Here is a 22756-nt window from a genome sequence, read left to right on the forward strand (position 1 = left end):
ATATGGGAGAATTTTAGGGCTTATTTAAAAATTGATCTTAAAGACATGCATATGCTGATCTATTTTTAAAATGTAATTGTCTGCTATTTTTAAAATTTAGACCATTACATCCTCAATATAAAAAAAGAAGTGTGTAGATTAAAGCAAATTCACATAGAAGAGTCAACAATTTACAGAGAAATCAACTCTTTATAAAGCCAAATCATAGTCTAAATACCCAGTTATTTCTTTAAATTAAACCAAAAGTCACAAGGTAACATTTAAATGAAATGCCTTTGACTTATCAGATATTAATATCTAAGTCAAAAAATGGAATAAGCTTGGAACACAACTCTAATTTTTATACTAATTACAAAAATGAGGGCATCTTGTGTAGTTTCCTTGTGAAAACATCTCAGTATATAAAGCACATGAGCCTTCAGATAGCAAGGTGGTGCTCATGTGGTCCTGAATTAAGTGCGTTTGAGACAGACAACCTTCAGAAGATGGGCAGACCTTGACATTTGCCCGGACTTACCATTTTAAATGAGGATGATACTTCATGGCTGAAAATGACAGTCTGGGAGTGCAAATTCAAAAGATATTTATCAACCATCAATGACATTGGCTGAAATGTTATTTCTAGAGGGAAACTTTGCTCAGCACAGACAGTCTCTGCCCCAAGAAGAGATGCAGGTCAGGTAACCACATCTCAGGGAGAAAACACTGAGGGCAAGCCTGGGCTCCAGGAGTGAGTAAATCTGAGGAACACAGAGGCCTACAGTCAAAGTATTATTTACTCAAACTCACAGTGTCCTTGTGCAGCTGAGCTCAGCTAAATGCTGGGAAGAAAGCAATCAATTCTAATGCATAAATGCCAGACCTTCATACAGTTGTTTGCATTTAAAAACTAATGTTTATTAGCTTAAAGAATCCTAATTACTGACACTCAGAGAAGCAAGATGTATGTAAGCAAATAATTCTGATGTGATAAAAATGCTTTTGGTCAGGAGATCAATGCATATGAGCTCAGTCATTGGGCTAGGCAATTTGCAAGACAAATTTCTCCTTTTATTTATTACTATTTTCATAGCTACTTCTCTTCCTCCAACAGGTACACTCAAATACAAATTTCCTAATTCTTTTCAACATTCTTATGGCATTAATGGTGGGTGAAGATGGCTTCATTGTTTGGAGGGGACAGGTAGAGCTAAATACTTGTACATGAATACTTTAATAATATATTTATTGCACATTGTCTTCCTGTGTGATAAAAATTAAATAAGCAAACTGAATTAGTGGTTTTTAAAGTGAGTTTGTGATAATGCCTGAATTTCATACTTGCTAATTCCATTGTAGTGATTTTCAAAACTGACCTTAATGGCCTCATATATAGGTCTGCATTATATTTTAGGGAATATTTGGCATAGGATGGAATCACAAGGTCTGACAAATTGTAAACAACTTTTTCTCAACTCAATTTATAACCCAAGAAGGAAATGTAGCCTCTGTCTAGGATACAAGGGATTATTACAAGGATTGTGAATCAGGAAGACATAGTCAGTTAGTGGTAAATTGGTATTATTAGAGCCAGCCATGTAGAAGTGATTAAGGAAAAGGTCATTGCCAAATCCCAACGGGAACTCCTTTAGACTCATTCACTCAATCGTGCTCAAATAAAAACCTTTATCATTTAGCCATTGCTTTAGCAACCTTGGATCACAGATCTCCACCAGAGCTTCCCCAGAGTTCCTTCATAATATGTGTCATCTCCATGATGTGACATGAGAAAGGAATGTTCCCTTATGATCTTAGTGCAGAGATTAGTAGCTAATCAAGTCTGGTCTCTAGAATCAAAGAGCCTGGTTTTAGTCCTGTCCTACCATTTTCTGGGTCAAATGACTTCACTTCTCCAGGCTGACATTCTCTTAACTGTAAGATGGGGATTCCCATCTTCTCCATGCTTTTTATTCTATCTCGACAACTGCTCTGGGTCCCTGACTGTCTTGTTCTAATTGCCAAATCCTTAGATTTCTCTCTACCTTTCTTCTACCCCAAATGAAAACTTATTATTTTCTCTCATTGCTTCAGGGCTTTTCTAACATGTCTGCTAACTAATAATTCCCTTTCCAGATAACAAAATGCCTTAATTTAGTGGAAGCAGACGTTCCTTGTAATAATAACTTATATTTGTATAAAGATATATAGTTTACTGTGGTTGCCCATGTGTAATCCCAGTTACCTCACACAGTGTACCTGAAGTAGGATGTTATTATCTACTTTGAGTGGGTGAGGCAGCAGACACCAACAAGAGGTCAAGCCATTTCTCCAAGGATATCTGCTTTTAGGACTCCAGTTCTAGGTCAGCTAACACTAAGTCTAGCATTCATCCTCTATCACAGCTGTAACCAATAAGATGCTCAGGTAATATTGAAAAATATGAGTGTTTCAGACAGGAAGGGTAACTGATGCTGCAGATATAACAGTGGAGAGGCCCTGCCACTCATCCTTACGTGTGATGAAGGCAGTGTATGTCACCTGGCCGGGCCTCAGTTTCTTCATCTTTAAAATGGAAGGGTTGGAGAAAATGAACTTTAGGTCCACTGTAGTTTTAATAGCCCACAATTTTATATACATTATAGCTGCTTTTATGTCAATTTTCTTTTCTGTTGATGTTAATAGTTGTACAAGGAATTTAGTTGTCAGTGAGTATAACAGCATTTCAAAATGTGTTCTGATAGATAACGTTTTTAAGAGGAAAGAAGTAGAAGTAAAGAAAACTTAGTATGAAACGTGAAGATTCATGAGGGAGAGCGGAGCTACCTATGTCTCCTAACTGAGCAGGAACTACCGTAGTGCTGTCCTCTACATCCCAAAGTGCTTGGTTTTAGGAGGACTGTACAAGAAGTGGGAGGCAGGGTGGGGACACCACCTAGCCATCCCCATTAGCTAAATGAACTCAGCCACTGGCAGGGTAACCGATGAGAACAAGATCATGAATGTACTCATGGATTCAATTGTAAAAAGTCAGATGCAACACAGTATTAAGCCATGTGGTCAACCCTGACATTACCCAAGTTAAATACAATTCTATATTTATTATTATAAACTGTCCGTGAAAATTTGGTCCCATTTTCCACAGCAGGCTCAAAGCAAAATTAAAGAAAGAGATGTAGTTTTGACGATTTTCCTCCCTATTAACACAGTGAGGCTTGCTGAACTATGAAACTGTGATGGAAATATTAGAGCTGGTGTGTCTGAAAAAACGGCAGTGATCATCTCACTCTTCCTGTCTTTTAATGCTCCAGGGTTCTGGAGACGAATAGGAGTAATAAGTCCACTTTGCAGAATTAATGCAGCAATTCTTTATCATAAGAGCAGAGCATTACCTCAATCTGATTTTGCTACAAAATGGTTCAAAGTCTATTTTTAATGATGGCCCTAATTTGTTAACACCTTTTAAATTATTAATCCCCTTTATATTCAAGTAGTTATTGCATGTCATAACAATGTATCTATGCAGGGAAATTTAATAGTATTTTCTAGATGTCAAGAAAAGGCTTGTTCTGCAAAATGCTATTAAAACTGATAATGAGCTAAATATTTGCCATAGCAAACACTGAAATTACTATATCAATCAGCATTGGGCTCTCTTATTCAATAAACAAAAATTAACCTATTAACTATGTCTAACTTTCTGCAACAAAACAGTGGCTTTCAAGCATTTCTCCCACTTTCAAATCTTCCTTTTCTTAAAAATTCATATTGCCTTATAATTCAGAGTTTTATTAAATTCTTAATGTCAACATTTGTGGCTAAAATTCTGAAGACACATGACATAAAATTATGAACATTTTGCTCTAGTGATTACAAATTTTTTTTACTTTTAAGATAGAGACTACTTATAAAAATCAAATGCTCATCCTTTTAAATCATGTTTTTGAGTATTTTTTCTGACTTCTAGGATTCTTAAAAAGATTTCTGTGTGAAGATGAAATTTGACTAAAGTATAGCTATGAAAGATATATAAAAGGGTCTACCATTGGTTAATTATGATACTAAAAATAAATATAAGGGCCACACATCTATTTTTCATCCACATCCAGAAGAAAGATGTAGACCCAAAGACACTTTACTCAGAATCAAAAACAAAGAAAGTCAATGTCAGTTTCTGCTGCGATTTAAACCACATGAACAAATGTGCTGGCTGGCTTCACCTATGACTAGGCCTTAGATACAATTACCTTCTTAGTTAGACTCTGGGCTGACAGTTAATTCTGTACAGAAGTGACCCAGAATTGGTTTAATTCTGATGAGCTGCTGTTGTTCTTCACATGGTTAAGGAACTTCTATACTTTTAGTTGCTTTCAAGATTTCCGAATTTCTGAAAAATGACACTATGCACTATGGCTCACTTAAAGTCAGGTTGATACTAACATTTAAATGATGAGCTTAGAGGTTATACCTATAGTCAGCTTAGTATTTTGCAATTTGATTTAAACTTCTTAAGGCTTTCTCTTGTTATAACTCGCTTGAACCAGGAACAGTATATAGTGTATCAGATTCATCGAACAGTTGCAAGGCAGACCTGGTGCAATTAGCTGATTGGTTAGGTAGTGTGAACACTGACAAAAGAATTTAGACTATGGTTTTCAGATTTTTAATTCAAGTGGTCCTCAACCCTAGTTGCTCCTTGAACTCACTTGGGGAAGTTTACAAAAATACTATTGCTGAGTGCCAGCCAGTAAATGCCCAAATCTCTGTGTGGGAGGTCTCTACATAAGAGTTTTATTTTTTAATTAACACATAAAAATATGGGGTACCCTGTGATATTTTGATACATGATGTAACATTTGAATCCCAGTGAGCACATCTATCTCCTCAAACATTTATGATTTCTTTGTGGTGCAAACATTCAAAATTCTTGTAGCTTAAAAAAATATACACTACAGTGCTCACTTTGGCAGTACATTTCTACAACTAGAACAATACAAGCCTGGGGCAGGTGGCTCACGCCTGTAATCCTAGCTACTCAGGAGGCAGAGATCAGGAGAATTGCAGTTCGAAGCCAGCCCATGCAAATAGTTTGCGACACCCTATCTGGAAGAATAACCAACAGAAGAAAGGGCTGGTGAGTGGCTCAAGTGGTACAATCCTGCTTAGCAAGTGTGAGGCTCTGAGTTCAAACCCCAGTACCACCAAGAACAAAAATTGGAACAATACAAAGAAGATTAGCATGGCCTCTGTGCAAGGATGACATGTAAATTCAGAGTGTTCCACTTTTAAAAAAAAGATTAATTACTATATAGAGAGTACCTTATCACTTATAGTCACCCTATTGTGTCAGTGGTTTTAGAGGATTCTGAAGTGCAACCAGGGCAGAGAATTCTGGGGGAAAGGAGGAAGGTTTTGTCAAAAGGTTAACTTTGACCTGGCAGAGCTGGGGAGGCCCCAGTTTCCACATTTCTGTCCCTGGAGTAGCACCCACACCACCATGCACAGGCCAGACTTTGAGTAATGCCACCGTACTTCCTCTTCACACCAGTTTTCTATGGTCTCCTTGGTGGAAAAATCTCGAGAGCTTTCTCAAGCTTTTGTTCCACCAGCCTAACTGGGAGCGACTGGAGATGCAGAAAGGACAAAGGATAGATAACAAACATGCACAAAGTTGGGGCCGGTGTGCTGGGCACTTGAATGGAGACGCACAACGGCATCATTACTTTTTTTCTCGATTAATGCTTTTACTTTGTTTCTTTCTCTCTATCTTTAAAACCTTACTTCTAAAGTCTTTCTTCTTTTCTAGTCTTTAAAGTCTCTTTCCTTAGACTCACACGGTCCCATGTTTTCTTTAATCTCTCTTAAAGTCTTGGCCCTCAGACTTGCACTGTCCCATGTTCTCTCTTAAAGTCTCAGTCCTTCTCACAGACACACAAACAGCCAGCAGCAGCAGCAGCATTCTAGCAAGCAGCTCACCAATCCAACCATCTTCCAATCCAATCCCCATCAATCTTCAGTGAGTCTTTTATATACAGTGGTAAACAAGGAGGTGGAGCAACAGTTCTCTGAGTCGGGTGTGACATTGTAACAAGAGAAACCTGCTTTCCTACTTCTCTGAATGTGAACAACTTAGGAAAAGCAGCTGTGCTACATCTTCCACTCTTCTGCGGCTGGGGCCATGCCAAACTCAGCCTGCCAGTTATTGGGCACAGCTTTGCTTATGTCAAGCTCTCATAGGCTTCTCATAATCCACTCCCCACAGGAAAACTGGCATAACTTCATTTTTTTATAAAGAGGCTCTTTCATACTGAAGGCATCTGAAGCAAGTGGTGTTTTGAGCGCAACTGTAATTTCTTTGACTTAAACAAATTACAAGTTGCCAGACAGAAATACACTCAATTGAACTCTAATCTTCAGGGAGCCCCAGGTTAACCATACTCTCATGAGGTAACATTGCACAATTCAGAAAACCTGGGGTCAATGACAAAATAGGGCACAAATAGTGGTTTTAAAGCATGGATTCTGAAAATGAACAAACCTCAGTTTAGACTCCAGCTCTGCCATGCCCCAGTGCATCCCAGTATCTCTAAGTCTCAGTTCTCCAGTGTGTAAAATGGGAGATTGTTCTGTTTAGTCAATAAATATGCCGGAAGCCCTCTTGATATCTGGTGCCATCCAGAGAGCAAGGTGGCCACAGTCTCTGTGCAAACTAGTCTACGATAAGTAACATACAATATCTTTGCAGTATTAAGAGATACTGCATAGACATGTTATTAGCAGAAGGCCTAACATGCAAGGCCTCAATAAACATGAGTCATTACTTTTTTATTAGTGCTAAAGTCTTATCTGTTGCTGTGTCCAATTAGCACATACTTCTTTGATCACTTGACACCCCGATAAGGACAGGAACCATGGATTAAAGATACTAATCATAATTCTGGACGCAGAACAGAACTTCCAGGCAGATGATGTGGATATGCCCGGGAGCACAGACCTTAGTCTTCATCATTAACAAATGCATGGGCTTCAGCTGTTAATTTCAAGGTCAATTTCGGTCAAAGACTACATGCTGTTCAGATGTTTCTGAGAAAACAGATGGGTTTGCGATCAGTAGGTGCAAGGGTTGGCAAGGCTGCAAAAATTTTTTAATTTCCTTGAATTTAAGTTTATTGATTAAAGCTTTGCATTTCATTAGCTCATTACTTTTGGAAATTTCTCAGTTATGTAAGAGTTTTCTTTCTAAGCAGATTTTCCACTTTTTGCATTTTTAAGAGATAGTTTTCTTTTTCTTTCTGGGGCTAGGGGTATAACCCAGGGCCTTGCACATGCTAGGCAAGTGCTCTACCGTGGAGCTACATCTCCAGAAAGACACACTGTGTGTGTGTGTGTGTGTGTGTGCGTGCGTGTGTGTGTGCGTGCGTGTGTGCTTGGTAGTACTGGGGGCGGGGGGGGGTTGAACTCTGTACTTGCTAGGCAGGCACTCTACCTCGAGCCACAAACCAGCCCTTTCACTTTAGTTATTTCTTTCAGAAAGTCTTGTGTTTTTGCCCAGGGTTGGCCTTGGACCATGATAGTCCTACTCTGCTTCCTGCATAGCTGGGATTACAGATGCATATCATCACACCCAGATTGTTTTTTGAGCTAGGGTATCACTAACCTTTTTGCCTGGGATGGCCTCAACTATGAGCCTCACATCTCCACTTCCTGCATAGCTGGATTACAGGTATGACCACTGTGTCTGGCCCAACACATAAGTGTAAAATAAGAGAGTTCCCTCTATATACTAATAAAAATGAAAAAAAGGAAAGAATTTTGTCTCAACTGCAAAATTTTAAATATGGAGAGCATAAAAAGAGACAATTTTGCTAAAAATAGTCCTCACTGGTGACAGGGTACAGGAAGAGTATAGGACTATAATACAAAAGTCAATATTCTCCTTTTGTATCAGACTTCAAGCAAACTGGGCCTCTTTCATCACTGGGACTTCATACAGGAAGAACACAGAAATATCCTGTCCCAACATAACTTTAAAGTTTAACTAAAGTAAAGTTTTAGCTAAACTTTAAACCAAATTTCTGGTTTGCAAGTCAGCCTGTACTATTTCTTGGATGAATGACTGAAGTGGAGGGTACCACCGCTCTCTCTGTTCTATACTCCATCTGCTGGCATCCTGGCCTTTCTGAGAAGGTACTTCTGGGGCCACAGGAATTCTGGCTTCTTCATTATACAGAGGGAAAAGAGTAGGAATGTTCCCATCGACTCATCTATCAGGCACCAGAGCCAAGACTAGACCCAACTGGTTTTGTGCGTGCCAGACTGACCTTTTTTTTTTTTTTAAATTAGGAAAGAGGAGCTCATATCATTATTATTTATGTGTCCTAGAAATTTATTTGAGCAGAGAAGTTGTAGACTGAAAATGTTCTAATACCTTGGACAGAATTTTAGAAGAATTGAAGAATTCTGGTGCAACCATGCTGTTTCTTTCCTTTACTTTCCACTGGGCTGTACATTGATCAAGTATTCATTTATCTGTACTTGTCCTTTGTCTGTACTTTGTGAGTCTTCTCTTTCCCAGCTGCCATTTCTAAGCTCCTAATTTTTCTTTTGTCATGCTAGATTCTTAGCGCTGCAACCCCAATAAATGCCTTTGGTATTGCGTGCCAACCTTGGCATGACTAAAATTTTGTCAGGATTTATAATAGAATGCTTGTGAGGTTTCCCCTCTGTAGAGAAGATCCGGTAGTACCAAATTGCTGGAAGAGCCACTAGGATTTGCTCAGCCACTGGAGGTGGGTGTGAGAAAAGAGAGAAGGCAAGATGACTCCCAGGATTTTGCTTTTAGATACCAGAAGAAAGGACTCACATTTGACTGAAGGAATTTTGCTCCAGGAGCAAGTCTGGGGTGTGGAGTGGGTGAAAATCAGGAATTCACATGGAGTTTCAGATGGCTCTGAAATATCTCAGTGGAGAAGTGAAATGGCATTGGCCATGATGACCTGGAACTCAAGGAAGCTTAGAAGTATAAATTTGGGAATGATATATTATACTTTCTTTTCTATCTTTGCATTCTATTTCATTTCTGTTATTTTCTTTATTCCTTCTCTTTTACTTTCTCAAGGCTTACTCTGTTATTCTAACTTGTTAATTTGTATGCTTAGTCCATTCATTTGTATACTTCTTCTTCCCTAATATAAATGTTTAAGATGTCATTTTTGGGGTGGTATTTGGTTTTGAACTCAGCACTTCTCACTTGATAGGCACGTGCTCCACCTCTTGAGCCACCAGTAAATGTTTAGGATTTTAAATGTCCATTAAAAAATTGCTGTAGCTTTTTCATTACTTCTGGTATTTTAGTGTTTTCACAGCTACTCAGTTCTAAAAATTTTCTTCCCATTTGACTTTTTTGAAGTCTACTTATGCTTTTTTAATCAAACAAATTTTTGTTTAAATTATTCTGACTTAATTGCATCTAATATTAATTTTAATCAACATTTGTTTCCTGGAAATCAATTTTTAAAAATATTTCTTATATATTTGGAAATAATGCAATGCATATGTTCCCATTATTAGATATATTTTTGTCATGTTTTTAGATTTGATTATTCAACTAAACTATATTTGCAGATATTCTGGGTTGCTTTACACATTATTAAAACTATGTGAAAATTTTTAACCGTGGAGATGCAATTCTCCATGTTTGTTAACTTTTTGCTTTCTACATTGAAAGACTTTGTTATTAGGCGCATTTACCTTTGAATTGTATCTTCTGGGTGAGCTGAATCTTTTATTGTTATGTAAACAATATAATATCTCTATATATCTCTTTTTCTGTGTTTCATGAAACAGAAATTTTTCTGTTTCATTCTTTCCCTCTGTTTCTTTTTTTTTTTTTTTTTGGTTTGTTTGACTTTTGCTTTCTTTCTCTCTACTGGTTAATACTTTAGATATGTGTCTAATGCAGTTTAAAGAGCTAAAGTAAACTAATGTTTCACCTCCTCTTATACAAGGGCCTTATTCCACTTTAAGTCTAGCCATTCCATCCTGAGCTATATTTAATCATTGCCCACTTTCCATCACTTATTAACCAACAAACTAGATTTCATAATATCTCTCTATATATCTCTATATAATATCTTTATGTCTCTGGCATGGTTTTGCTTTGATGGTCCATTTTATCTGGTAAATAAAAGTTTTACTGATTTTGTCAGCATTTGCTTGCATATCTGTTTTCATTCTTCAGATTTTTCAGCCTTTATGGTTGTAGATATATATTTTGTTTCATGTAGCTAGACTTGTTTGAGTCTGATAATTTATATCTTTACACAACAAGGGGATTGGACTATGAGCACATGATAAAAGCAAGAGCACACAAGGAAGGGGTGAGGATAGGTAAGACACCTAAAAAACTAGCTAGCATTTGTTGCCCTTAACGCGGAGAAACTAAAGCAGATACCTTAAAGCAACTGAGGCCAACAGGAAAAGAGGACCAGGAACTAGAGAAAAGGTTAGATGAAAAAGAATTAACCTAGAAGGTAACACACACACACACAGGAAATCAATGTGAGTCAATGCCCTGTATAGCTATCCTTATCTCAACGAGCAAAAACCCTTGTTCCTTCCTATTATTGCTTATACTCTCTCTACAACAAAATTAGAAATAAGGGCAAAATAGTTTCTGCTGGGTATTGAGGGGGGGGAGAGGGAGGGGGTGGAGTGGGTGGTAAGGGAGGGGGTGGGGGCAGGGGGGAGAAATGACCCAAGCCTTGTATGCACATATGAATAATAAAAGAAAAATGAAAAAAAAAAAGACAGCAAACAAACAAACAAAAAAAAACGAGACCACACAAGGAAGGTATGAGGATAGGTAAGACACCCAAAAAACTAGATAGCATTTGTTGCCCTCAATGCAGAGAAATTAAAGCAGATACTTTAAATCAGCTGAGGCAAATAGGATAAGGGGACCAGGAGCTAGAGAAAAGGTTAGATCAAGAAGAATTACCTAGAAGGTAACACACATGCACAGGAAATCAATGAGAGTCAACTCCCTGTATAGCTATCCTTATCTCAACTAGCAAAAACCCTTGTTCCTTCCTATTATTGCTTATACTCTCTTCAACAAAATTAGAGATAAGGGCAAAATAGTTTCTGCCGGTGGGGTGGGTGGGAGAGGGAGGAGGTGGGGGTGGATAAGGGAGGGGGTGTGGGAAGGGGGGAGAAATGACCCAAACATTGTATGCACATATGAATAAACAAATTTTTTAAAAAAGCAAAAAAAAAAAAAAAAAGACAGTGCAAAACCCTGAGTTCAAACATCAGTAACTGCCAAAAAGAAAATAAACAAACACAATAATTTATAAGACAGTTTAACAAGATAATCAATTTATATTCATTGCTATTCATTGCTATTATGGGTATATTTTTACTATATCATATGTGTTTTATTTTGATTTTTCTGTGTTTCATTCTTTCCCTCTGTTTCTTTTTTTTTTTTTTGGTTTGTTTGAGCTTTTGCTTTCTTTCTCTCTACTGGTTAATACTTTAGATATGTTTTTAATGCAGTTTAAAGAGCTAAAGTAAACTAGTGTTTCACCTCCTCTTATACAAGGGCCTTATTCCACTTTAAGTCTAGCCATTCCATCCTGAGCTATATTTAATCATTGCCCACTTTCCATCACTTCTTGACCAATAAACTAGATTTCATGATGTTTCTTTGTATGTTTAGATTTACTTTAGATTTAGTTTTACCTTTTCCTCACCACCCTTTTTGCAGTTCAGACCTATCTTCTGAGATCCTTTTACCCTTTAGTAACCACTTTAGTGGTTCTTTCACCTGGTTCAGGAGTGGACTGGACTTTCTGAAAATATCTTTACTCTGCCTTTTGTCTTCAGAGATAGTTCTGGTGGATTTACAATTCTAGGTTGATCATGATTTCTCTGGCTATACTGAAGATAGTATTCTACTGTTTCTTTACAATTTATTGAATTACCATTCTCTAAGACAATCTTCTTTTTTCTTCCTGGCCACTTTTCATATCTTTGCTTTATCTTTGGTATTGTAATACACTGATGTCTTCAAGTTGTAGATATCTTTTTACTTATCTTGCTGAACTGTGTTGTGTTTCTTACAGCTGAACAGTTATCTCTTGGCCCTTCTCAGCTACTGTTCCTTTGGGTGTTGTTTCTCTCTAATTTTTCTAATTTTTTCACCATATTACTATAACTATTGTGAGAGGGGTCTTTTTACTCTGTCTTTGGCTATTCCTAAGTGCTGGTCAACATTATCTTTCTCTTTGTCCATTAACATGCCTTTTTCTAGTAATTTTTTAGACCTATTGTTTACTGTACCAGTTCTCCACTTAGCTATCTCATCTGATGCTTACCCCATCCATGGAGATTTTTATTTTCCTTCATTTATTTCATTGTTTAGTATATTAATTTCTCCTCTGCATATGTTCTTAGTTCTCCCTTTACCTTCTGAGTATCAACTTAGTAAACCAGCCCCTAGGTAAGTCTGTATATGTTCACATTTGGTGTCCAAAGAGTAGCTTACTTTTAGCTTGGCAGAAACTGTAGCATGCTGACTAGTCCTTCTCTATGTTAAAGAACTCTTACCTCAAGTGGTTCATTAGCTTCACCTTGGAAAATCATCTATTTACCTAATTTATACCCTGTGTCATTTTAGAAAATAATTTCATATCTTCGGCTACAGTTTGGATCTTACATGTCCTCTAAAGCCCATGTGTTGAAGTCTTACAGAGTGGTATATTGGGAGGTTGTAGAGTCTCTAAGAGGTGGGGTCCAGTGGGATGTCTTTAGGTCATTGGGGGTGTGCCCTAGAAGGGAATTGTGGGATCCCAGGCCTTTCCATGTCCACTTTTTTGTTTCCTGGCCATAAGATGAATGACTTTGCACTGCTATAAGGTCCCACCATGATGTGCTGTCTGCCAACCAGAGACCTAAAACTAATAGGTCTGCCCAACCATGAACCAAAATAAACCTTTTCTCCTAATACATTAATTATTTCAGGCATTTGGTGTAGTACGAGAAAGGTGATTAATGCACCTTTTATTTTCTCTCTTTAAGTCTCCCAATCTGATAGATAATGAATTTTTATTGTGTTATGAATACTAGAACAACTAAAAGATAAACTTCCAAGCTTATTTCATGAAACCACTGTTTAATACTACCTACAATGATAACTCTCAAATTTGTGTCTGCAGCCCAGTCTTTCTCTCTGAGTTCCAGACTCACATATCCAACTTCTGCTTGAAGTGTTTACTTGAAGATCTAGTAAATGTCTTAAACATCTAAGGTATAACATGCCCAAAATAGACCCTGCAGTTTTCCTAACTAATGTGTTTCTTTCCAGACCAAATCAGCTCTACATGGAAAATTTGAGAATCATCCTTTATTTCTCATTTTCTTCCCCATCCTTGAATGTAATGTATCAACAATTCCTGTTGATCTACACAGAAACATATCCCTAGTCTGTCTACCTTGCTTTATATCAGATCTACTCCACCACCTTGAGGCCAGCCACATATTCAGAGAGGCAATTCCAGGATGTCATTTAACTTTCTTCTTTTTCTTTTCAACTTTTATTTGGTAGAAATTAAGTTGAAAGATCCCACTTCTACTTTGCATTTTGTATTCTGCATGCTTAAGTACTTATAAACTGTGGTGCAGAGTAGCAACCGTGCAAAAAATACATGTCAAATAGCAACTTACAAGTTAGGAGTGTAGCTCAGTGGAGCACTGGCCTGGTATGTTCAAGGACCTGGCCTCATTCCCAGCACCACAAAAATAAAACAAAAAAAACGTACAGCAACTTTAATACCCACATTCAGGTTCAATAACATCTTATACTTGCATCTGTAAATGTATAAATATGCATTTCTTCATGAGGAAAGAAATATACTGAATATTGAGTTAGTATCTAGAAATGATGAGTGCTAATGAGCAACTTTGAAAAAAAAATTTAAAAAGCAGTGTTGAAATGCTGTCATAAAATGTACAGGCTAGGCAGCAATGGTCTTGAACAATGGGAATAAGGGAATTTAAATCTGAAGTGTACTTGGTACCAACACAACCTGCTCAGAAATCATTTAAAGATAATGTATAAAAATAAAATAAAATGCCACATCCAGAATTACTGTGTGGGCCCTTTTGAAAAAGGTTTTATAATAATTCTTTATTGGCAACTTAAATGGATATTGATATTTCCTGGCTACCATCTGTAGCCTTTCCTTTATAATTGTATTTCTTCCAACTAATTTCCAGACATTTCAAAAATCACTTCTAATTTTCTCAATGTTTAGGGATAGCATGAGAACATAAATAGGAGCAATACATTCAAAATAAATAAATTTAAAATGGCTTAGAGAAAGGTTTGAATATTATAATATTATAATAATATAATATAATATAATATATTATAATATTATAGCTTGAATTCAAGCAAGTTATGTTGCACATTCTTAAACTAGACCAAGTGGTAAAATATTCAATGTCAATCAGTAATTTTAATACTTATTTATTAGCTAATTAACTATTTTAAGTATAAGAAGTAGATGGCATAATTTTCCATTTTAATTTTTGGCAAAATAAGCTATTGCAGGCCAGGGTGTCAGAGCAGGTTTCAGTCGGAGTAGATGAAGCTCGAGGCAGCTGAGTCTGGTCACCACTCTATTTATCCCACGGTCATTGGCTCTCAGCTACTGGTAAGGCTGCCAAGGGTTCGTTTTACTTCCTTCACATTGGTTTTGAATCTCCACTTAATGGAAGAGTAACCTGGAAGCTGGTCAAATAAAGCTGAATTTATAGGTTTTCCTGTAGAATGGAACCACCTGCTATTTCCCCTGCTTTTAGAGCCTCTCATAACCAGACAGCTGAAACTAGAAAGTGAATCTTAAATTCAATACTACATTTGAATCATATCTTTGCCTGGTAAGATGTTATATTTCACACCCACCTATGCTTAGTAATGACATTTATAGCTACTTAGGATTCTAGACCTGTAGAGATTCTCAAAAATTGGAATATTTTACAATTTGAAAGTATTACATATATTTTTTACCTTTCTGTGAAAGGATAGTAAGCACAAATTTAACAAAAAAATTCAGCTTTAAGAGAAAGCAAAGAGCATTTAAGTCTGTATCAATTTTCAGTATGAGAGATAAAAGGGAAATAAATAGTGTTTAAAGCGTTGAGTTACCTACTTCCTTCTAAAATCCTCCCACTTGAAATAAATGTGACAATATGGCTTGTAGCAGAACTTTAAAAATACTCTAATTAAATTTAAGTAGAGGTGAAAGGAAAATTTTAAGGTTATATTTCCAGAATTCATATATTCATTCCAATCTGATAAAATCCATCTGATTCTCCAAAACTGAACTTAGGGAAATATGTCTTCTCAAAGTGCTTTTTGGGTAACGTGTGAGTACAGTCTGCCATGTCCCCTTCATCCCAGCTGTCCACAGGGCTAGTTGTCCTCAGAGGTGTAGTGTTAGCAAGTGAACAAACCTTTCCATACTTAATGTTGTGTGTTGCTATCGTAAGAACCTTCATTTTGTACATTACAAATGTTCATATTGTTAAAATGCATAAATTTTTAATGAACACAAAAGTAAAAAGGAGTCCTTTCCATTTGCCTTCTGTCTGCTTAACTGCTGAACAATATTTCTTAAAATATATGTACAGAAATTGCTGCACCAGATTTTCCACCTTATTTATTCCAATAGTCCTTATTTTAGTCTGTTTTCTATTGCTGTAACAAAAAACGTGAGGCTGGGTCCTCAGGTGTTGGAGGGTGTCTTGCCTCAGCCTCTGTTGTCTGTTGTCTGCATCAGAACACAGCATTGGTACCACGACGGGAATGCATGTGTGAAAGAAAGATCACATAGCGAGACAGGAAGGCAGAGAGATGTAGGGGCCAGGTTTGTTGTTTTAGGACAACTCACACTCATGAAAACTACCTGTGGCTCAGAGAACTACATTAATCTCTTCCATGGGCAAATCCCCAGGACCTAATTAGTCCTGACCTCTTAAAGGTTCCACCACCTCTCAGCCTCACCACACTGAGGACAGAACTTCCAGTACGTGAGCCTATGGGGGACACCCTCAAACCATGTCCAAACCGAGTTGTCCTGTGATGTTGGAATGATTTGCTCATATAACAAATGAGAAAATGGAGAATCAGATAGTAAATGAAGGGGGGTTATGATTACAGCCCACATCTCTTGTGTCTCACTATGGATAACTTCTCTTGATTCCTTTCCTGTGGGTTTGCATGAGTCTCGCAAACATCAACATACCCCAGTGATCTTGCACTTGAAGATTCTAAAAGTCAGGTAAGCTTTTGTTTCCTACTTAGATGTGCATATACAATACAAAGTACCTGAGGGAAGGCAATGATTTATAGTGTAAATGAAAACATGCCAGACATGCTTTGTAACAAAAAATACATCCTCCCTTTCTTGAAATACGTGAATGTTCAGAAATAACGCCTGCCAACCCAGTGTCTGGAACAATAGAACCTATAGCCATATGTGACTAGAATTGCTAGTTTGGGTTATCTATTATTATAGAGTGGAGCCCTTTCCCAATCAAAAATTTCATCCAATGTAACTATTTAGATTGTCTCATAATGAAATGAGCTAAATTCCAAATTAACCTAGAGAAAACAAATTAAGAAAATCAAATTCTTAGTGGGAGATTCCTTTCATTTAAGACTTCTGAAACCAAGATTTTAAAACCCCAATAAAAATATTGCCTAATCCTAATATCTCTAAACAAATGATGGTTCAAAACCTGTAATTTTATAGTTTGAGAATAAAATCCTGAAATGCACATGACAAATTGGTAGATTGTAAAGCTTGCTCAGCACTGCATGAAGTTAAGGTAAGGATGGTGTTATGAAAGATTTACTCAATAAAAGCAAACATTGTATAAAACCAACTCACTCTATTTTAGGTTCAGTAGAACTTCATTACAAGCCAAGCTCACAAACATGCCACCAATACCACATTACCTGAAGTTATTCACCTCTCGTATAGGACCACCAGAAAATGAAATTTTATCACGGAAGTAACTTGGAAATGTTTTCACTTTGAGAAAATGAAATCCACCTAGCCAGCACATGGAGGGCCTCTCTACAAAAGTCATTTTATGCATGCGTGGAATATTAAAGAAATTCAGTAGGAGAAGAAACTCAGGGGGTAAGCTACATAAAAACTCCAATAGCTGAGAGAAAACCATGACTTTTAATTTTCAGTGAACAAAAATCTAAGATGACAATTCCAAGCAAATCTCAAGGCCAATTCCTGCTAGTAGTCAGCCAACAGACAGAAGCCCAGAACACCACCAGTTATTAAACGGGCTGTTCACCCACTTAGGACACCGTGGCCACAATGACAGCTTTCTCAACATAGCTCCCTCATTCATGAGTCTTGTGGTGCAGCCGTTCATCACAAATCTATCTTTCTTTTTCTACAAATTGACTGCTGGCCTTGTGATTTAGACACGGAAGACACAGAAAGTTCTACTTCCTTGTAGAACATTTCTTCTTTCCTTTTTCTCAATAATCTTATTTTGTCTCACACCACTCCCTTCCCTCATACCTTTGTGCAAAATGTTAGCCAGGCACAAGGACAATATTAGTTAAAATTAGGAAATTGTTAAAAGTGTATTAATCATCGAGAGAAGGGATGAAGTTGAGATAAATATTAAAATAAACTGCTATTTGCATTCCTATAAAGTTTCTTAAGGTATGTAACTAGCTTTCTAACCTTACTTTGTTGGAGAAGCTTACAAAGAAATAAATTAGGGAATACTACATTCAATGAAACACTTAGCTCACTGCTTTTGTTTAGTAAGAAACAAATGAGGGCCAGGTACAGTGGCTTACACTGCAACTCCAGCTACTAAGGAGGCAGAGATCAGGAGGATGATGGTTTGAGGTCAGTGTGGGAAAAAAAAAGGTTATTGAGACCCCCATCTCAACAGACAAGTTGGGCATGGTGGTATGTATTCTAATCCCAGCTATAAGGGAGGTATAGGTAGGAAGATTAAAGTCCAGGGTACCTAGGCAAATATCCAAAAAGATAACAAAAGCACAGAGGGCTGGGGATATGGCTCAAGTGGAGTGATCTGCTCAAGGTCTTGAGTTCAAACCTCACTACTACACACACACACATCAAATCCCTGCCAAACAAATGAAAAAATCAAATCAAACACCAAAAACCCAGAAACAGATGCTAGTGACTGATGTCAACGTAATTTACTACTCCATGACATACAACCCTTTATTACAGGGCTTTGTTATTTTTAAAACTCTCCTGTCAGGCCTTTGGGGAAATATATGCAAGAGTGGGAACCGGCCAATCCCACTGGTTTATTCTGTAGTTATTACTGTGCTAGGGATGAGATTATTCAGAATAGAATGTGGGAAGTGTGGCCTGAAGGCAAGGAAGTATGTTCTCTTTAGGTTGACCAAAGCTTTATCATCACAGGTACATAAGTGAGAATCATAAAACAAACAGATGACCCAAAAGAACTTAAAATCCCGAAGCCAGGTGGTCCGTCTCAGCTTTGTGTTGGGACAGGAAGTGACTCATCCACAAAAGTGGTGAACTGTAAGTCACATTCTTTACTTGCATTCTCCAGAAATCACCATAATCCAATGTGTCATATCTTAGCCTTCTCATTTTCCTTATTTATTTGAATTGACAAGTAAAAGTCGTATATATTTATGGTGTGCAACAGGACATCTTGATATCTGTTTGCATTGTGGAATGGCTAAATCAAGCTAATTAGTACGCCCATGACCTCACATCTCTCTTCTTGTCAAATTCCTTTACTCTCCACACCTCCCACACACTATACACCAGCCTCCTCTCTCTTCTCTCTCTTGCTCAGCATCCCAGTCTCTATCTCCATTTACCCTCTTCTTTATTTTTGTTCAATGCATGAAGACTAAACCCTCTAGGTAAATCAACTTTGCCTCTCTCAGCCAATGAAAATCCTTTTCCATTGAGGAGAGCAGAGCAGGTGTGGGATGAAGGAAGCCTGTAAACACTCACAAGTGCACACTTCTTGATTCATCATAGGAAAATGTCTTCTTCTAAAGTCATCAGCCATGTCTTAACATAACTTCACTAGAGTGGATTCCTGAGATAAGCAGGCAGAGTAAAAGAATGAATAGTTTCAACAATTCCTCATCATTTTGATATTTCTTAGTTTTAGCATCTTAGCAACATCTGTGATAGTTGTCTTGTACATATTTTGCTAAATAGTACCTTGCCAGAGTTAACAGATATGTTCATTATTCTTTCAAGCTGAGAAGAGAAAGACAGGGTCCAGAGATTGGTGGAAATTTCAGACAGTGATTAGCTTAGGGTTTTTCTCTCAAAGGGTGCTTATAACTGGCAGCCTGAGAGTCATTTCTGTCTCCAGCCCTCCTCAAGAATTTCTACGGAAAGGAGAGTAACGAGGAGCTAGTTTTCTCAATGGAGACAGAAGCTAAATCTCAGGTATTGTTTAGAATATAAGTATATGTACGATATTTATCATGTACACAATAGCATATGCTATATAATATCGGGACACTTTACTAGACTACATAAAATGCATAAATATTATATGTAGTATAGTAAAGATAGTACTCCCTTGTTTTTCCAATACCTGTTGAGAAGGCAAACTTTTTAGGTAACTTAAATTGACTTCAATAGGTACTAAAATTAAAAACATTTTATTTTATTTATTTTTTTATTTTATTATTCATATGTGCATACAAGACTTGGGTCATTTCTCCCCCCTGCCCCCACCCCCTCCCTTACCACCCACTCCACCCCCTCCCGCTCCCCCACTCAATACCCAGCAGAAACTATTTTGCCCTTATCTCTAATTTTGTTGTAGAGAGAGTATAAGCAATAATAGGAAGGAACAGGGTTTTTGCTGGTTGAGATAAGGATAGCTATACAGGGAATTGACTCACATTAATTTCCTGTGCGTGTGTGTGTTACCTTCTAGGTTAATTCTTTTTGATCTAACCTTTTCTCTAGTTCCTGGTCCCCTTTTCCTATTGGCCTCAGTTGCTTTTAAGGTATCTGCTTTAGTTTCTCCGCAACAAATTGTTAAGGGCAACAAATGCTAGCTAGTTTTTTAGGTGTCTTACCTATCCTCACCCCTCCCTTGTGTGCTCTCGCTTTTATCATGTGCTTAAAGTCCAATCCCATTGTTTAAAACATTTTAAATTATTGGAGGCAGCCCAGTGAAATGGGGACAGTGTCACACGTGCTTTTAGAGGATCTGCATTCAAGTCTCCGTGCCACCATCTGCTCTATGTGAGTATTGGGTAGGTGCTGTAATCTGAATGTTTCCACCATTCTTAAATTCACACGTTGAAATTCTAACCCTCAAGGGAATGATGGTAAGAGGTGGAGTCTTTAGGAGGCTTTTCCTTCGTGAGTGGGATTTGTCCCCTTATTTAAAACAATACCCCAAAGGGCTTGTTCACACCTTCTAGTATGTAAGGACGCAGCTAGAAGACTCCATCTCTAAGTCCAAAAGTAGGCCTTCATCATACCCTGAATGTACTTTGATCTTAGAGCACTTCCCAGCCTCTGTGTGAGAAATAAATTTTTGCTATCTATTAGCTACCCTGTTGGTTACATTTTTGTTACAACAGTCTGAACAGATGAGGACAGAACACTTCCTTCTGTGAATTCATTCTCCATCTGTATGGTGGAGGATGAACAATAAATCTGGGGACCTTTTACTCATGATAGCTCCACAAAAGGACTTGGCATGCCCCTTATATTTCTCTGCATTCATAATTTAATCTTTTCTAGGTGGGTGGAGGCCATCAGTAGAAAAACTGATTCTTCGATATAGTAGGAGGTCATTGAGTTTTCAAGGTCCCTTGGTTCCTACATCAGGTGACTGCATGCTCGTATGAACAGTTTTGTGTACGTGTGTGTCTGTGTTTGACCTTCTTGTAATTTTCAGCTGTTGTGTATTGATGATGTCACTATGTCTATTTATAAATTGCTGCCTTATTTGAATATATACTTACTAGATTCTTCTTATAAATTAGGTTACAATTTCCTAGACAACAGAAACAAAACAATGTTTGGCTTGTGGAGGTCACCAGAGTTTGACTGGTGGATAAGGGAGGTATTTCTACACTCCAGTCAAGAGAGGTTGAAATGAATCTCTCATGCTCTAAATGTAAGTCTGTTTTCTTTGGCCCCATCCTCTGAGGAGATGGAGGACAGCTGTTAAACTCTCCTTTCTTAATGATGTGACTTGGACACCATTATTGGGTCGTTAGAGAAGCTTTTCCCACAGTCTAAGACATCTCAACCATTGCTCATGTGTCATGTTTTCCAAATGATTAAGCTCTTTCATTATAATTCTATAAATGCTCTTCAGGGCTTTCATACGTCTCCTGAGCTGGCCACTTTCAAAAGCAAAATTGCAGTCAAATAACAAAAGGTTTGTCATTCCTATTAACATCTCTGTTAACTTATCTTAAAATGATGTTAACACTTTCCATTCTATTTGTATTTTACTAATGACTAATCTAAAACAAGAGCTTTTAAGCATTTAACTAAAAGTCACTAAGTTATTGATACGGAGGAAGCCATGTTCTCATGTTTTTTCTAATAGCGTAAGGAATATATACATATGTGCATTTGTGTGTGTGACGTGCCTCTCACCTACACACACACACACACACACACACACACACACACACACACACACACACACACCATTTGTTGGTTCCAGACACCAGAAGTTTTCTATGAATTAATCATAGGGCTTGATACAGGTAGTTTGAATTCTTGCTGAGAAGTAAAAGTGATGAGTAGGGTTGGGTTTGGAAGCAGACCCTAACCTTATAGCAAGAAGGCTGTCCTTCATCTCCCTCTACAGTCCCAGCTTCACTGGTCCACTTTCACCACGCAGATACATATAGGGAGTAATGCATGAGTAGTCGGTGCCTGTCCTTTTATCAAAGTCTGGCAGTGCCAGGCAGTACTCTGGATAATGATCACGCCTGTGTTTGAAGTATATGCTTAAAAATTAGTGCATTCTACTCACATTTATTAAAAGATCATTCGTAAGCCAAAAGAAATCTTTTCGCATAAAACAAGATCCAAGTGATCTTGTTTTATGCACATGGATGAAATCACAACACCAAGTTGTGCTTATTTGGGTAGCATCGTTTCCAAAGAAGTTCTCACTCACTGCAAATCTTACTCTGAAATCCCAAGGCAGTATGGTACAGCAACTTTTCATGCAATGCATTTAAACCTCAGCTTCTAAAATCCTATTGACTCCTCAGCTCTTTCCTAGTTAATCTGATCTAGTCTAGGAGAACAATTTGTTTTCCTTTCTACTATCTACTAAGTATTTGACTCATATTGTGATCAAAGTTCCAGAAATAGTGCATAAGAATGCAAAGAAGTGACCAAACAACAGTTAGAAAATTGGTCTAAAATTGAGCAGCTGATATTTAAGCTCTGAATAAAATCTAGTCTTTCTAAAAGTCACAGAGCTAAGCAAACCAAAAATCATGTTTTAGATATATACAATATTTTCATATAAATATTTATTTAGGGTAGAATGGTTTCTGAGAGCTACCAAACTTAACTAAGCAACAATGGAAAATTGTTCAAAACAACTAGGCCAGAATCTTATCACATTTAGGGTGAATTTTCAGTAGTTTACTTAGGTTCTTGTGATAAATGCCCCAAGTTTAAAGAAGGAACTAATA

General features: G+C 37.4%; 1 protein-coding gene and 1 pseudogene across 2 annotated transcripts in view; one reads left to right on the plus strand and one right to left on the minus strand.

Annotated features, from left to right (window-relative positions):
• Positions 1 to 22756, minus strand: part of Ttc29 (tetratricopeptide repeat domain 29) — a 192659-nt gene that overhangs the window by 33952 nt on the left and 135951 nt on the right. The window lies entirely within an intron of this gene.
• On the plus strand, positions 5172 to 5265 carry LOC141411176 (U6 spliceosomal RNA; annotated as a pseudogene).

This window comes from Castor canadensis, chromosome 9 (assembly GCF_047511655.1).
Source record: "Castor canadensis chromosome 9, mCasCan1.hap1v2, whole genome shotgun sequence".
Classification (NCBI taxonomy): domain Eukaryota; kingdom Metazoa; phylum Chordata; class Mammalia; order Rodentia; family Castoridae; genus Castor; species Castor canadensis.